The following is a 15,572-nucleotide window of genomic DNA, read 5'->3' on the forward strand; positions in this document are numbered from 1 at the left end:
TACCCATCTTGGTGACATGTTCAGTGTAGAAAAATGGTATATAGAGAGATGTCAGATAGTTCTGAATTTTCTGGCTTGTGTAATTGGATGAATTTTGTTTGCTGCCAGTTACTGAACTGGAGAAGACTAGGTCAGAACTTGATTTGATAGGAAGGTGGATAGGAAGGAGATAGTGAGCTTGTTTTGGGTCATGTTATATTTAAGATGTCCTTGAAGTATGTAAGTGGAAGTATCAGTCCTCAGTTGAATAAATGGTTCTAGAGCTCAGAGAAAACTTTCAGGAGTTATTGTCATATTCGTGGCAGTTGAAGACATGAGAATTGATGAAATCCCAGGAAGAGTTATAAAGTGAAAAGAGAAGATGATTTAGAACTGAACTTTGAGAAACATTGACATTTCAGATTAGTTGGAGAAAATCAAGACAACCTGAAAAGGAGTGGTTTGCAAATGAGAGTGTTTCTAGAAAGCCAAGTGGAGAGAGTGGTAACAATGTCTGTATTCTAAAAGATCAGCATAAAGACTGGAAAATGTATGTTGGGTCTAGAAACAAAGATCAATGAGACTTAGGTAAAGCCATTTTGGTGTGGAAGCGAAATTGAAGTGGATAGAGAAATAGGTGGTTGGTGAAGAAAGGGAAATTGCTGTGTATATGTTACTTTTTTAAAAAAATATTTAGATGTCGATAGACCTTTATTTTATTCATTTATTTATATGTGGTGCTGAGAATCGAACCCAGTGCTTCATAACATGCTAGACAAGCACTTTACCACTGAGCCACAACCCCAGCCCTTATGTTACTCTTTTAAAGAGTCAGAATGAGAAAGAAGGAAGAGTGTGGCATATGAGAAAGACATCCATATGGTGATTGAGTGAGTGAGTGCATCATCAACCTTGAGAAAATTTCAAGCATAGAATAATAGGATCATTTCTGAGGAGAATGGGAGAAAGATCTGTAAGGGGCATATCTGAAATACTAGTTAGGGATAATAGGTTGTCATGGTTTCCTATGATGTACTACATGGGAGATGGGAGAAGAATGATTTTTTGTGTGTGTCTGTACTGGAGATAGAACCCAGGGGCACTCTACCACTGAGCTACATCCCTGGCCCTTTTTATATTTTAGAAAGAATCTCGCAAAATTGTTCAGACTGGCTTCAAATCCGTGATCCTCCTGATTCAGTCTCTCGAGTTGCTGGAATTACAGTCATGGGCCCCTGCCTGATGAGGCAGATAAAGGGAAATAATTTTTAGATCAGTTGTAAAGAAATAGTTGAACCCTCCTTCCAGAACCTTCATTTCTAATATCAGTGGATTATTTGATACGTTGTTTTTCAAAAAACTATCATCAAGTGTGGTGGATACAGTTTGAGGTTTGGAGCCTGATATTCAAAATTTCAAAATTCTGCTTGCTTTAGGTCACACTGTTGGTTCTTTAGTTCTGCTGAACTTCAGTTTCTTGACTTGTATATGGAGAGTACAGTCTGCTTCACAGATTTGTTAGAATTAAATGAGTATCTGTAAATAAAGGTCTTACTCAATAAACTAATGTATGCCTTTTTTTTTTTTTTTTTTTTGATTCCCATGATAGTAGTTGTTTCTTATATAGTTCCAGCATTGAATATTTGCTTTTAGCCTTAAAAAAATAATTTGTGGGACACTTTCCTTCTTCAGCTCATGTTCTGTATAAGATAACTTTGGGAATATAAACATATGTTTTTGGAAAGATGGATATATGATTTGTTACTACTATAATCATAACCATTAAAAAGAATTTTTCCAAATTCTCTTGGTTTGTATGCCTTATATTTGTGTGCCTTTAAAAAAAAAGTGTGTGTTTTAAACAAAGTGTACTAATTTAGATATGCCAATTTGGGGACTTCCTGCCAAAGTAAGAGTTTTTGTGTTTTTCTTCTGAGATGCTAAAGTTAGTATCACTTTATTTTAGTTTTTAGACCTTACCATTTGGCATAATTTCAGACTAGATATGATGAATTCACATTAACACTTACAAGTTTAAAAATATATTTTTTATTTGTGTGTGGGGGAAATGTGAATTGTTTTAGGTCTCAGATCTGAATTTTATTCAGTTCATTTTTTTTTTGTGCTCCTGGGAATGGAATCCAGGACCTTGTGAATGTTAGACAAGCACTCTACCACTGAGCTACATCTCTACCTCCTATTTGTAGATTCTTGAATTTTTTTCTATATACATTTTGAGTACTGAGATAACTTATTTTGATCCAAAATTATGGAACCAAGTCAATCTGATTTCCATAAGTTTGGTTGCTAAAGCAGTCTCCTTAAAGGTTTTAATATTTACTCTGAACTACCACCCTGCACAACTACTTCTGAGGCATTTATGTATTAATCTTTTTATATAACTACTATAGAATTTTTTGTAAGGGCATTAGAGTTTGTCACCATTATTCAAAAATCAACATAGTAGAGTAGTAAGCATGTATTTGTTATTCTTTGGAATATGGACCTTATTACTGAATGGGATAAGTTTTTCTTGTTCAGCTACTGATGAAGGTGACTTCATTGGTTAAAGAAATCGTGTGGTTGGAATTGCTGAGAATGGAAGTCCCATTGCTGGTTCAAAGAGAGTTTTAACAACTAGGTGTTCTCACCTGAATATAGGGTGCTTTGTTTTACAAGCTTAAGTAATACATGAACACAGTAATATAGATCACAAATTTAAACTAGACACTGTTTAAATAAACTCCATAGAAACTATACTTCAAGCCAGATGGTGGTGCATGCCTGTAATCCCAGTGGCTCAGAAGGCTGAGGCAGGAGGATCTTAAGTTCAAAGCCAGCCTCAGCAAAAGCGAGGTGCTCAGCAACTTAGTGAGACCCTGTCTCTAAATAAAATACAAAATAGGACTGGTGATGTGGCTCAGTAGTTGAGTGCTCCTGAGTTCAATCCCTGATACCACCCCCACAAAAAACAAAAACAAAAACAAAAAAGAAAATACTTTAAAGAGGAACTTTCCTCTTGATTTACTATCCTGTATTGTCTTCTATAGTTTGCTGGTGAAAGAGAAAGACAGCTTAAATACATACATGTAGTTAATATTTGATAAAGTATGCCTGCGCATCTGCTAGATTTTCCAAGTTAAAAATTACTTTTTCAAGCCAGGCATGGTGACACTCACTTGTATTCCCAGCCATTCAGAAGGCTCAGGCAGGAAGATCATGAGTTCAAGGCCAGCTTGGGCAACATAGGAGGACCCTGTCTAATTAAACAAACAAAACATACTACTTCTTAAATTAGAGGAACATTTTTTTCTTTTTTTGTGGCACTGGGGATTGAAACCTGGGGCACTTTTCCACTGAGCTACATCCCCGGCCCTTTTGTATTTTTTATTTAGAAATAGGGTTTTGGTAAGTTGTTGAGAGTCTCACTAAATTGCCCAGGCTGGCCTCAAGTTTGTGATTATCCTACCTCAGCCTTCAGAGTTACTGGGAATTATAGGCGTGTGCTTCTCATATCTTCTTTCTTTATCAAAGGCATATAGATTATAATATACTTTATTATTTTGACTTTGAAAATACATGGTATTTCATTATATAGATATGACACAATTCACTTACCCCCTTCTTTAGATATTAGGATCTTGGATGGTATGGAATACTGTCATTAGTAAGTTCTAGTTTGGGTTTTTTCTTGAAAAAAAATTATTCTTTGATTTCTAAACTTCCTAAAATGAACTGTAATAAATCGATAAATTCTAAAAAGCCCATAAAACAAATGATGTAGTAGCCCTTAAAACTACTGATCTTCCTCACCATCATCCAGAGATGAACCCTTTCAATATTTTGGTTGTGTATCTTTCTGGTGCTTTTAAAATGACCATATAACCACACTTTTTTTTTTTTAAACCAAGCTGGGATCTTCATATACTCCTTTTTTTTTTTTTGAGGTGGGATCTGCGTTGTCATTCAGGCTGGTCCCAAACTCCTGGGCTCTAGCAGTCCCACTGCCCCTGCCTCCCAAGTAGCAGGGATTACACATTTGCTCCACTGTATCCAGTTTATTTCTTTGTAAAAATTTACGTAGTCTTCTATAAAATTTTAATGATTATGTGGTCTGTAGTTGGCATATACCACTTTATTCGTGCCCCTGCTCCCTCTTTGGTACTGGGGTCCCAGAGCCACTTTACCATTGAGCTGTATCCCCAGACACCCCCTACCCCCACCTCCCCTTTGAATTTTAAGACAGTGTGTTGCTGAGTTATGGAGTCTGGCTCAAACTTGCAATCTTCTTGCCTCAGCCTCCCAAGTAGCTAGGATTATAGGTATGTGCCACCACACCCACTTTATCCCCATTCTTGAATATTTGGGTTATTTGTGATTTTTGTGCTGTTATGCTGCATACAACATCCTTGTAGAAACTTCCAAAACTCAGGTCATCTGTCCCAGATTATTTCAGTACACTCTGACTTTTTCTGTTTGTATCTCTCTGTCTTCCAGTAGCTCCTTTAATAAGATCAGAACAGGTAGAGAAATTATTTTTCCAACAATTTATTGACTATCAGGCAACGTATTGACTTCTGTAAATTTAAGGTTTAGAGAGACAAATTTTATTTGCAGAAATAGTTAACAATACAAGAATTATGTGATGTGATGGATTTGTGTATGTCAGGTCCATGGGAACTCAGAAAGAGAGCAGAGGAGAAACATTAGGGAATAAGCACTTATTAAACTCTTCTGGTATGCCAGGTGTTCCATTAGACACATTATTGGACTCTCAGGTTACAAAAGTTCTGGGAGATACGTAAATAGTACTTATTCTCACTTACTAGATGAAGAAACTTAACTCAGGTTAAGAAATTTGCCTAAGCTCATTCAAGTAGTATCTGGGAGAATGCCCAAGTAAACCCTGCCAGGTATATTTGACTACCCAGCTTGTCTAGACCCCACCCTGCCACACCAAAGGAAGGATTCCAGGAGTAGCTTAATAGAAGCCAGAATGTCAAGTATGCATTAGCTAGATGGATGGCGTGGGGTCATTGCTAGGTCATGTCAAGAGTTCTGAAAAGCGTAATGGGAGTAGAGAGGTGAAATGGAGCTTAAGCCAACCTTTTTAATAGTTTTTTGTTTTTTTAATTCCACATGGTAAAATTCACTCCTTTCATGTACAATTCTGTGAATTTTGGCAATTTAGAATTTAGTCATGTAACCACATGTAGTCAAGATACAGAATTGGTCAATTACCCCTCTGAATTGGCCTGTTATTCCCTGATGCTTCTCCTTTATATATGACTCCTCTCACTGTCCTTCTCCTTTAGCAACCACTGATCAGTTCTCTATCCTATAATGTCATATAAATGGAATCATGCAGTGTGTAGCCTTTTGAGTCTGATCTCTTTCACTTAGCATAACATTGTTTTTTTAAAAAAATTTTTAGTTGTAGATGGACATAATACCTTTATTTTATTGATGTGGTGCTGATGATTGAACCCAATGCCCCACATGTTCTAGGCAAGCGCTCTACCACTGAGCCACAACCTCAGCCCAGAATAACATATTTCTGATTAGGCTGGCCATTTATGATGTAAATGTTACTGTACAATTTTTCTATAGGTTTTTATCCCCTCTCAAATGTGATTGCATTATCCTTAACTCCAGTTCCATGTAAATGTGATTGCATTATCCTTAATTCCAGTTCCATGTAAACAATGTTTTTTCGGCTAGGAAATTATTAAGTTATACCTTCGAGTACCTGGAAACCTTGGATAGATTCCTGGTAAGTGCCCCAGGGAAGGGAAAATAGAAACAACAACAACAACAAAAAACCCCAGCTGTCTTTCTCTCAATCACTGAAATCATCTCCTTGCCTCTTGCATATAGAAATTTGCATGGATATACCACTCCTTGGTATTTATCCTGAAGAATTAAAGTCATCATACTACAGTGATATATGCATACCTATGTTTATAGCAGAACAATTTACAATAGCCAAACTATGGAACCAGCCTAGGTGTCCATCAACTGACGAATGGATAAAGACAATGTGGTATGTATACACAATGGAAGTCCCCCCCACCCCCGCTTTTTTTTTTTTTTTTTTTTTGTGGTGCTGGGGTTTGAACCCAGGGCCTTGTGCTTGTGAAGAAGCACTCTGCCAACTGAGCTATCTCCCCAGCCCTACACAGTGGAATTTTATTCCACCATAAAGAAAAAATAAAATTGTCATTTGCGGGAAAATGAATGGAACTAGAGACCATTATGTAAAGTGAAGTAAGTCAAACTCAGAAGGCTTTCTCTCATTTGCAGAAGCTGGAGAAGAAAATGAAAAGAAAGGTAGTGGCAGTTCTCATGAAAATCAAAGGAAGATCAGTAGAGGAAAGGAACTAAGGGATGGGAGGGAGGGAGGAAGTGAGAAAGTGCTGGGGAGTGATATTGGCCAAATTATATTGTTATATTGTGCATTGTGTGCATGTACAAAGATGTAACAACAGATCTCATCAGTATTTGCAACTATAATGCACCAACAGAAAATGTGGGGAAAAAAAAGAAAGAAATTTGCATAGAAAGTTTACTAATGATTATGATCCTATGCCAGCTTGAGGGGAAGAGGAGGGGCGCAGATAAAAAAAAACCAGACAGCTGTTACCATGAGGGAATGGAAGGAATGAATGTTGTTCTTGGCCAGTTGATAGTGTTCAGTGTGTCTTTCTGGGAGAGGGAATGACAGGTGAACAACTTTCCATTTTTATTTTTATTCATATATAAATAAATAAAATATATAATTGAACTTGTTTTTTATTTATGCAGAAATCTCAGAGTCCATGGTAAAGTGACCTACCTTAATAACTCTGAAAATTTTTTTTTTTTTTTTTTTTTTTTTTTTTTTTTTGGTACCAGGGATTGAATCTAGGGCATTTTACCATTGAACTCCACATTCCCAACCCTTTTTAAATTTTTAAAAATTTTGAGACAGGGTCTTGCTTAAATTGTTTAGGGCCTCACTGAGTTACTGAGGCTGTCTTTGAATTTGTGCTCCTTCCTCAGCCTCCCAAGCTGCTGGGATCACAGGCGTGTGCCACCACACCTGGCTAAATTATTTTGTTTTATTCAGTGTTGGGGATTGAACCCAGGGGTCTTGGGCACACTAGGCAAGTATCCTATGACTGAGCTACATTCTTGGCCTTGATTTTTTTCTAAAAAGCTGTTTTAAATATATAGTTACTTTTATTTTAAATGTCTTAGTGTACTAAGGTACTACAATGTTGAAGATTTTGTAGATATTTTTGGCTCCATACCATATGATGTAAAAACCATTTTTGGTAAATATCACTTACATCTAAACTACTTTTTCTCCTATTTGTTTCAACTTAAAAACATAAAGAGAGAAATAACTAAGTACTTTCTTTTCTTTTTTTTTTTCTTGGTAATGGGGATTGAACTCACAGGTGCTTTACTACTAAGCTATTTCCCCAGCCCTTTTTATTTTTTGAGACAGGGTCTTGCTAAGTTCCATAGGACCTTGCTAAGTTGCTGAGGCTGTCTTTGAATTTGTGATCCTCCTGCTTCAACTTCTCAAGCCCCTGGGATTACAGGCATGTACCAACCATCATGCCAGGCTCAACCATGTACTTTTTGTAGTAGAACTGTGTTACCAAGAGGTGATGGCTGCATGTCAGTGTCCAGAATGTAGGTGTCTGTGAAAGCTGAGGGCACCCTATTTTTTGCATTCTGTTGACATTGTATACTATCTGTGAATCCCACCCAACTGTTTAGTACACTAATCCCTCCTACCTGCCTCTGGGCTTTGCCCCTTCTCTACCTCTACCTTGCATAAACTCATGCTCCTGGAAGTGCAGCTTATATCACATCCTTCCTTACTTAAGAACCAGGCTTTTTTTTTTTTTTCCTACCTTTTTTTGTTTTCCATTTTCTTCCCTTCTTCCCTTCCTTCCTCTTCCTTTTCTTTCTGGGAAGGTCACTGTGCTACCTAGGCTGGTCTTGACCTCCTGGGCTCAAGTGACTCTTCTGCCTCAGCCTCCTGGGTGCTGAGACTGTAGGTACATACCATTGTATCTGGCTTCAGGGTTAATTTTTTTTTTTTTTAATCAAATTATTTACCTGGAATTGAAGACCTCCATGTTGTAGTTTTGTTCATTTGTATTTCTTTTCTTCCTCATTTTACCTCTACCCCACTTCAGTTGGATTATCCTGTTTTATTTTTCAATATTTTAGTTGTGGACAGACACAATACCTTTTATTTATTTATTTATTTTTATGTGGTGCTGAGGATTGAAACAAGTGTCTCACATGCTAGGCAAGTGCTCTACCACTGAGCTACAACCCCAGCCCGTTTTTTTTTTTTTTGTTTTTTTTTAATTGTCTGGCAATAGATTGAACTCATTTATTAATCTTTAATTCATTTCTAATTCCTTTTTTCATTGATTTTTAGCAAACTACTATCTCCAGATTTATTTATAAAAAGACTTTAGAATCAGATGAGTACAAGTTAGAATCCTGGGTGCCTCACTTAATGTGAAGGCTGGTAGTCAGTATATAGCTTAGTCCCCCTTGCTCTGCCCATAATCTACTTTGCCCTGATCTCTCCTATGGATTCTTCCCCATGATCCTACAACTAAAAGGTTGCAGTGGAATTCAGTTCCTCCAGTATCAGCTGTGTCTGTTCTTTAATTAAGTTACTTCTTTGAGTCACTCTTTTATAATGGGAATACTAACATCTGTTTTACAGAGTTAATTTGTTCATTCATCAAATATTTGTTGAGGGCCTGCCTTGTTCTGAATAATGACTTAAGTGCTTGGGACAAAAACAAAAATTTCTGTGCCTTCTTGGAGGTGTGTTCTAGAATTGTGAGGATTAAATGATAAATGCTCCATATGGCACTAAAAACAGATGCTCACAGTATCTTAGCTTACTGTCTTTGCCATACTATTTCCATCACTGTTGCCAATAATAATTATTCGGCATGGCCTTTCTGAAGAGAACCCAGGGCCTTACTGCAATGTTATCTAAATAAATCAAATATGAAGGTTTTTGTTTGTTTGTTTATTTTTAGCCTGAGCTACCCTACTCTTGATGATCCTGGTTGTCCACCCGCGTTTACATTTCCTGCCATCTCCCTTGGAGCACTCTCCATTCATCCTTATTCTTGAATTTTCAAATTCCCTGACCCTTTACCGATTCCACCACTTCAGCTCACTATTGTTCTTTTGCACTTAGAACAAAAACAAACAAATCTTTACCCCTCTGTCCTATTTGTCCTCTCATCCCTTCCTTCCCTTTAACAGAGAACATTTAAAAATAATCTCTACTCACTCCTTATTTCTTTTTAGAAATTCTTACTCTCTGAGAGTGGTAGTCCTTCTGCTAAAGATCTCCAGTTCTTTTCGTACTCTGCTTCTTTGTAAGTGGCATATGTGTGAACCTGCTGAACTTATGGCCTCCTTGACCTGGGTTTGAATCCTAGTGCTGCAACTGAATTGGCCTTGGACAGGTTTCTTTCTCACCAGAATGTAATTATATTTACCTTTAACATTATTGAAGAATTAGGGAGATATACTACATTTATCACACTGAGAGTTAAGTAAAAAGTAGCCTGTTACTGACTTTGAAAAATTCCCTTTCATTTTCCTGTAGACTTTTCTTTGGTTCTCCTCATCCTACTTTCTTGAATACAAGTTGAGCATTCCTAATCTGAAAATTGGAAATATGAAATTTTTTGAATACTAATCTCAGAGTTTTGGATTTTTGGAAAATTGTGAATTTTGGGTTTTTTGATTAGTGGTGCTTAACCAGTAAGATCTATGGGAATGTTCCAAAATCCAAAAAATACTCTGAAATTTGACTCACTTCTGGTTCTAAGCATTTCAAGTAAGGGCTACTCAACTTGTAGTTCATTTCTTTTTTGTTCCTATGTTGATTTTCTGTTTTCGTTCCAAAATTACAGATTTTGTCTTTCTTTCTGAGCGATCTTGATAAGATCTTATGGGATCAGCTATCCCCTTTATGATTGATAATCCAGATGGATAAATCCTCTTTAGTCATCATTGTATCCTGAGTGCCAGATATGAATGGGTAGCCGTGTACTAGAAATGAAACATTTGTCAGATAATCAGGATTAATAATCAGAAAGTAGTCTGTGCATTTGATCTACAGTAGAGGAAAACTAAATAGCTGTCTTATGAACTTAGTTTTAATAAGTTGGTGAAATTTTGGTGAATGGCTTCTTTTTACCTTTGGACATCTAATTATCCTTTATGATGAAGATTAATAAAAACCTTTATGTTCAGAAATAACGTTTGATAAGCAGGATTTTTCATTTGATTCTGGAAAGAATTTGCAACACCTGCTTCCAAAGAAAGCAAAAATATTGCATATTTTTCTCCCCCAAATATATTTTGTCTAAACTGACTTGGACACAAAGAACATTGCTTAAGTTTGGAATGAATAGAACTTTCTAAAAACTGCTCAGGTAACACAAAGTAGTAAAGAGCCAAAAAAATGTTATTTACTTCTAACCTTCAACTGCTAAAAGGAGAAAATGAAAGGGTTTGTAGAAGCAAAGTTCACAGAAGTAACTGTAGACTGACTTGTCAGATCCAAATATACATGTAGAAAAATGCACAAACATGGTTAAATTTCATAAACTGGATTTTTTTTTTTGAGTGGAATGTGTTTCTTCCATGTAAGTTTTATCCATTTCATTTTTTGTAAAGTGTTGGTTCTTAGAGCAGTTCTTCCACTGTTTATTATTATTGTAAATTTTGCTGAGGTTCCACATTTCTCTTCCTTGGTTTGTAGCAGAGTACCTCAGGATGGCTACTTTAGCCCAAGTGTAGTAGAGTAAGAGATGTCTTAGGTCACGTGGAGCAGTTCTGCCTCCATGTCCAGTCTAGCTGACAGATGAAAATCAAGTGTTTATCTTCATACAGAGCAGCTTGGGCTCATGGAATCACGCACTGAGAGGGCCTGAGAGGTGAGGTCATTAAAAAAAAAAAATTAGATACCGAGACCCTGCTGGTTAGATTCCTTTCGTGAAGGAGAGGTGTAAATATGATATAGTGTAAGAGAAACATTTTGTTAAATCTTGTCCTCCTTGCTTACCAACTGTGTTATCTGCTCTAGTACACTCAAGAAGTGTTTATTCTTGAATGAGTTACTTAATATCTGTGAGTTTCTATAGAATTTAGCTGAGTAGTGCTATTAATTTGCTTTATTTGTGTTTTCTCTTATTTTTTAAACTTAAAACAAGACTGATTATTAACCCATAAAAACACCAAATGAAATTCTTGATTTTGTATATCTATTTTCCCTTCATTTTCTATTTTTAAATTTCTGTTCTATAGTCCATTTATTTTTCTTGACCTTTTAAAAAATAAGTTATTACATTGAATATTTGTTTCATTATATTTCTAATGTAAGAATTTAAGACTATATAATTTTCCTTTTTCCGTTTTTTTTTTATACCAGGGATTAAACTCAGGACATTTAATCTCTGAAACTCATCCCCAGCCCTTTATTTTTTTATGTGTTCTTTTTAGATATACATGACAATAAAGTGTATTTTGACATGTTCTACACACATGGAGTGTAATGTATTTTAATTAGGATCCCATTCTTGTGATTGTACGTGATGTGTAGTTTCACTGGTGGTGTATTCATATATCAACATTTTTTTTTTTCTTTAAATTTTTGAGATAGGGTCTCACTAAGTTGCTGAGGCTGCCTTTGAAGTTGCAATCCTTCCTCAGCCCCTCAGACTGCTGGGATTATAGGCGAGTGCTACTGTGCCCTGCTAAGATATATATTTTTCTTTATACAGTGTCTTTATTTATTTTATTTATGTGGTGCTGAGGATCGAACCCAGTGCCCCATACATGTGAGGAAAGTGCTCTACCACTGAGCCACAACCCCAGCCCAAGATATGTAGTTTTTGTGTGTGGTATTTTAGCTGTATACTTTAAGTTTTGATTTGTAGTCTTTTCGTTGTTACTTTCCAACTATTTTATAATTTATATTTTGACTTATCTTGATCTGTAACTTACTGACTTCTAAGTTTCAAACATTCAGATTTTTGGGGGGATTGTCTTGTAGAATTGTTAGGATTAGAGATAATACATAGGGCAATACCTGGTAAATGGTAGGTATTCAATAAATGCTTTCACTTTTCCTTAAAGAAATATATTTCTGCTGGGGATCCAACCCAGGGTCTTGTGCGTGCTAAGAAAGCACTCTACCACTGAGCTACCCCCCTAGACTTTGTCTTTGAAATTAGAACAGGAAACATAAAATTATCAATAAATGCTAATACTATAAATGACTTTAATTCTACATTATAGAATAATAAGGAGATGAAATATAAAAATGAAAGGGAATGATTGGAAGAGGGAAAAATTGGGAAGAGAAGAGATAGAGGAAGGAAAGCCAGAGAAGTGAAGAATCAGGAATATTGTTGATTCTGGTTGTTTTTTAAGTCATATTCTTTCCATCACTATAGTCTGTGCCATTCAGAATACCACCGATTTTAAGTTATATTTCTCACATCCTTATAATAGAAGTACTCATCAATGTCCTTTTCTTTGCAGTGGGATGCAAGTGGTAAAACTGTGTTTTAAAGTAAAAGGTCCATAATTTCATTAGGATCTTAAAGAGGCCCGATATCCCTAGGAAGTTAAGTACCATTACTTAAAGAGACTTTACAAGGTGGGATATTTGAAAGCCTAAGGAGAAAGAATTGCTTTTTATTGCTGTGACAATAACTATATCTCACTTTAGTGAGATTTGGTGATTTGTAAAATTACATAGTTACACCAGCCAGATATCAAGTGCTCAGTAGACTCACATGGTCACTGTCTATCATACTGGATAGCACATTGTATTCAACATTTCTTTTGTTACAGAAAAGCTTACTAGATAGCACTACCCTGAATTATTTTCTTTCTTCTCTGTCCATTCAGAGTGAAACTGGCTTATAAAAATATGTAAATAACTTTGAGAATTTTTAAAAAATAGATTCACTAGAGTACTATTTCTTTATTCTTTCTATAATTAAAGGCAGTGCCAGCTTTTGTAGTCACTTGCCTGTCTGCCATTATAAGATTTTTCAGGAAGTCATGACTAATTCATCATTGTGGCTTATAAAGACCAACCTGTTGAGTCTCAAGATTATCTACTTTCTATATATTCATGTTCTGGAAGGACCCAAAATATTATGATGAAATGGTAATGTGAAAAATTAGCCCTGCTTCATGCATTTTTAGGAAATGTTAGATTTGTTATCATAATTTATCTACTCTATATGTAGTAGATCATCATAGATCTCAAAAGTTGCAAGAGATACTCACCCTTAAAGAAAAATGAAATCATGGCATTTGCTGGTAAATGGATGGAGCTGGAGAATATCATGCTAAGAGAAATAAGCCAATCCCAAAAAACCAAAGGGCGAAAATTTTCTGTGATATGCAGATGCTAATTCACAATAAGACTAGGTGGGGCTAGGGAAGAATAGAGGTACTTTAGATTAAGCAGAGGGGAGTGAAGGGTGGGAAGAGGGTATGAAAGGATAGTAGAATGAATTGGACATTAATTCCCTGTGTGCATATATGACTATATGACCCATGTGATCCTACATTATGTACAACCAAAAGAATGAGAAGTGATACTCCGTTTATGTATGAAGTGTCAAAATGCATTCTGCAGTTATGTATAACTAATTAGAACAAAAAAAGAAGTTGCAAGAGAGGAATACCTTACAATGTAATTATTTCATTAAAGCCTACTTCTTTGGGAATGTATCAACCAGACATAAAAACTAAAAGTTAGTTATTTTTGCTTTCTTTTTTGTTTTAAACAGAATAAGAAAACAGACTGTTTTTATACCTCTTCACTTTTTCATTTCTCTTTACTATAGGTAGGACTTTTTCAGGTACCTTGTACATATAATATTAGCAAAGGGAAATTCAAGAAAAGGATAGTATGTATAATTTCAGCTAAGTTGTAAGCATACTTTTAGGAAATATACCTAAAAGTGTTTTCATTGATAAAGGTTTTTTTTTTTTTTTTGTACCAGGGATTGAACTCACTGGCACTTAACCCCACTGAACTACATCTCTAGCCCCTTTTATTTTTTATTTTAAGACAGCATCTAATTAAGTTCTTAGGCTGCCTTGAACTTGTCATCCTCTTCCCTGTGTCTCCTGAGCTGCTTGGATTACAGTCTGTAATCCAAGGCACTGCACCTGGCATGATAAAGCATTCTAAAAAATTCAAATGTAATGATGAACTTTTGTTAGAAAATATTCAGACATGGAAGTATATATGGTAGGAAATAAGTCTTCTATCCAATTTGTATTAATAGTGCTTTTGGAGATAACTGCTTTAAAGTCTGTTATATATTCTTCTAGGCTTTCGCATGTAGATTTATGTGAACAAATAGTTTATTTTAGGTAGGTGAAATTATACCATATATGTTTTTACAAATCATTTTGCTTATTGAACAATATAATGGACACATTTCCATGAATGTGTTCCTTATTTATATTATTGATTATGATTTTTTGTTTTTAATTTTTTATGTTATGGGAAGTATAAATATATTCTTACATGAAGACTTGTATGTGCACATGCTTTAGCATGGTATAGACCTACAGTAGTTGCTCAGTTATGTTTTGTTTCCATTCTTCTCGGACACATATGACAAGGGCCATATAAGATGATTGAATGTTTCATTTGAGTTGTGAAACTTTTAAGGACTCACAGTAAATATCCACAAGCAACCATGATATAAATCTTTTTGCTATAAAGCAAACCTTTTTCTTAAGCATATTTGTGCTCTAAAACTAGCAGGATTGCTATTTAAGTGCTCATAAGCTGGGCTGTCCAGATTATTTTAGGTGCTTCCAGTAAGAGCAAATATTTTTTTTATTGGTGAAGAAGTCACATTATGATTTGTTGTTTTTAGTGAGAGTGCATAATATTTTATATACTATAAAGTTGTACAGAATGTGAAAACTTTAGGAATCTTGGAACAAAGTCATAGATGGCTAACTTCTTTGCTAACTTTGAAGATGTGTAGGATGATGCTTGTATCATGGAGTGGAATAGGTGTGTGATTTGTGATACACTTTCAGATTTGAGGTTTTCTAGTAGTTCTAAAGAATAGACTAGGAGCTAATTGTTAATTACTTGTAAAGTCTTATTTTGAAGTATGATTATTTTTTACTCTTCAGCATCTCATTTGGAAATCTGATCATTCTGCTTTTCCGCAGATCTCTGTTTTGGGTGGATCAATAAAGAGGATGCAGTTGGGGCCCCAACTTCTTTTTTCACTGAGAAAAGAGTAAGGAGTACTGCAGAGAGAAGTGCTTCTATAATAGCCATGTCTGAACTTTGCTTGGAGGTAATGCTGGCCTGTACAGAAATTGCCTTCAAGATTCCAGGAATTTGTGAATTATAAATTTGTTTTAACAATTAACATGGGTATATTCAGCTTGTTTATTTTTTATTTTTTTAAACAGTTTGTGTTCTCAGTGGAAAATAATTTTGAGAAATAATTGTTTAAAGTACAGAATTGAAAGTACTT

General features: G+C 35.4%; 1 protein-coding gene across 3 annotated transcripts in view; it reads left to right on the plus strand.

Annotated features, from left to right (window-relative positions):
* PLPP1 (phospholipid phosphatase 1) overlaps positions 1–15,572 on the plus strand; it is a 94,925-nt gene that overhangs the window by 13,275 nt on the left and 66,078 nt on the right. Inside the window, exon 1 of one of the 3 annotated variants that reach the window (XM_079145286.1) lies at positions 11,373–15,389. The exons of the other annotated variants lie outside the window; for them this stretch is intronic. The gene's annotated coding sequence lies outside the window, so the exon portion shown is untranslated. Of the gene's footprint in view, positions 1–11,372; positions 15,390–15,572 lie in introns of those variants that run through there. 3 annotated transcript variants of the gene reach the window in all.

Source organism: Sciurus vulgaris (genome assembly GCF_902686455.1).
Source record: "Sciurus vulgaris genome assembly, chromosome: 6".
Classification (NCBI taxonomy): domain Eukaryota; kingdom Metazoa; phylum Chordata; class Mammalia; order Rodentia; family Sciuridae; genus Sciurus; species Sciurus vulgaris.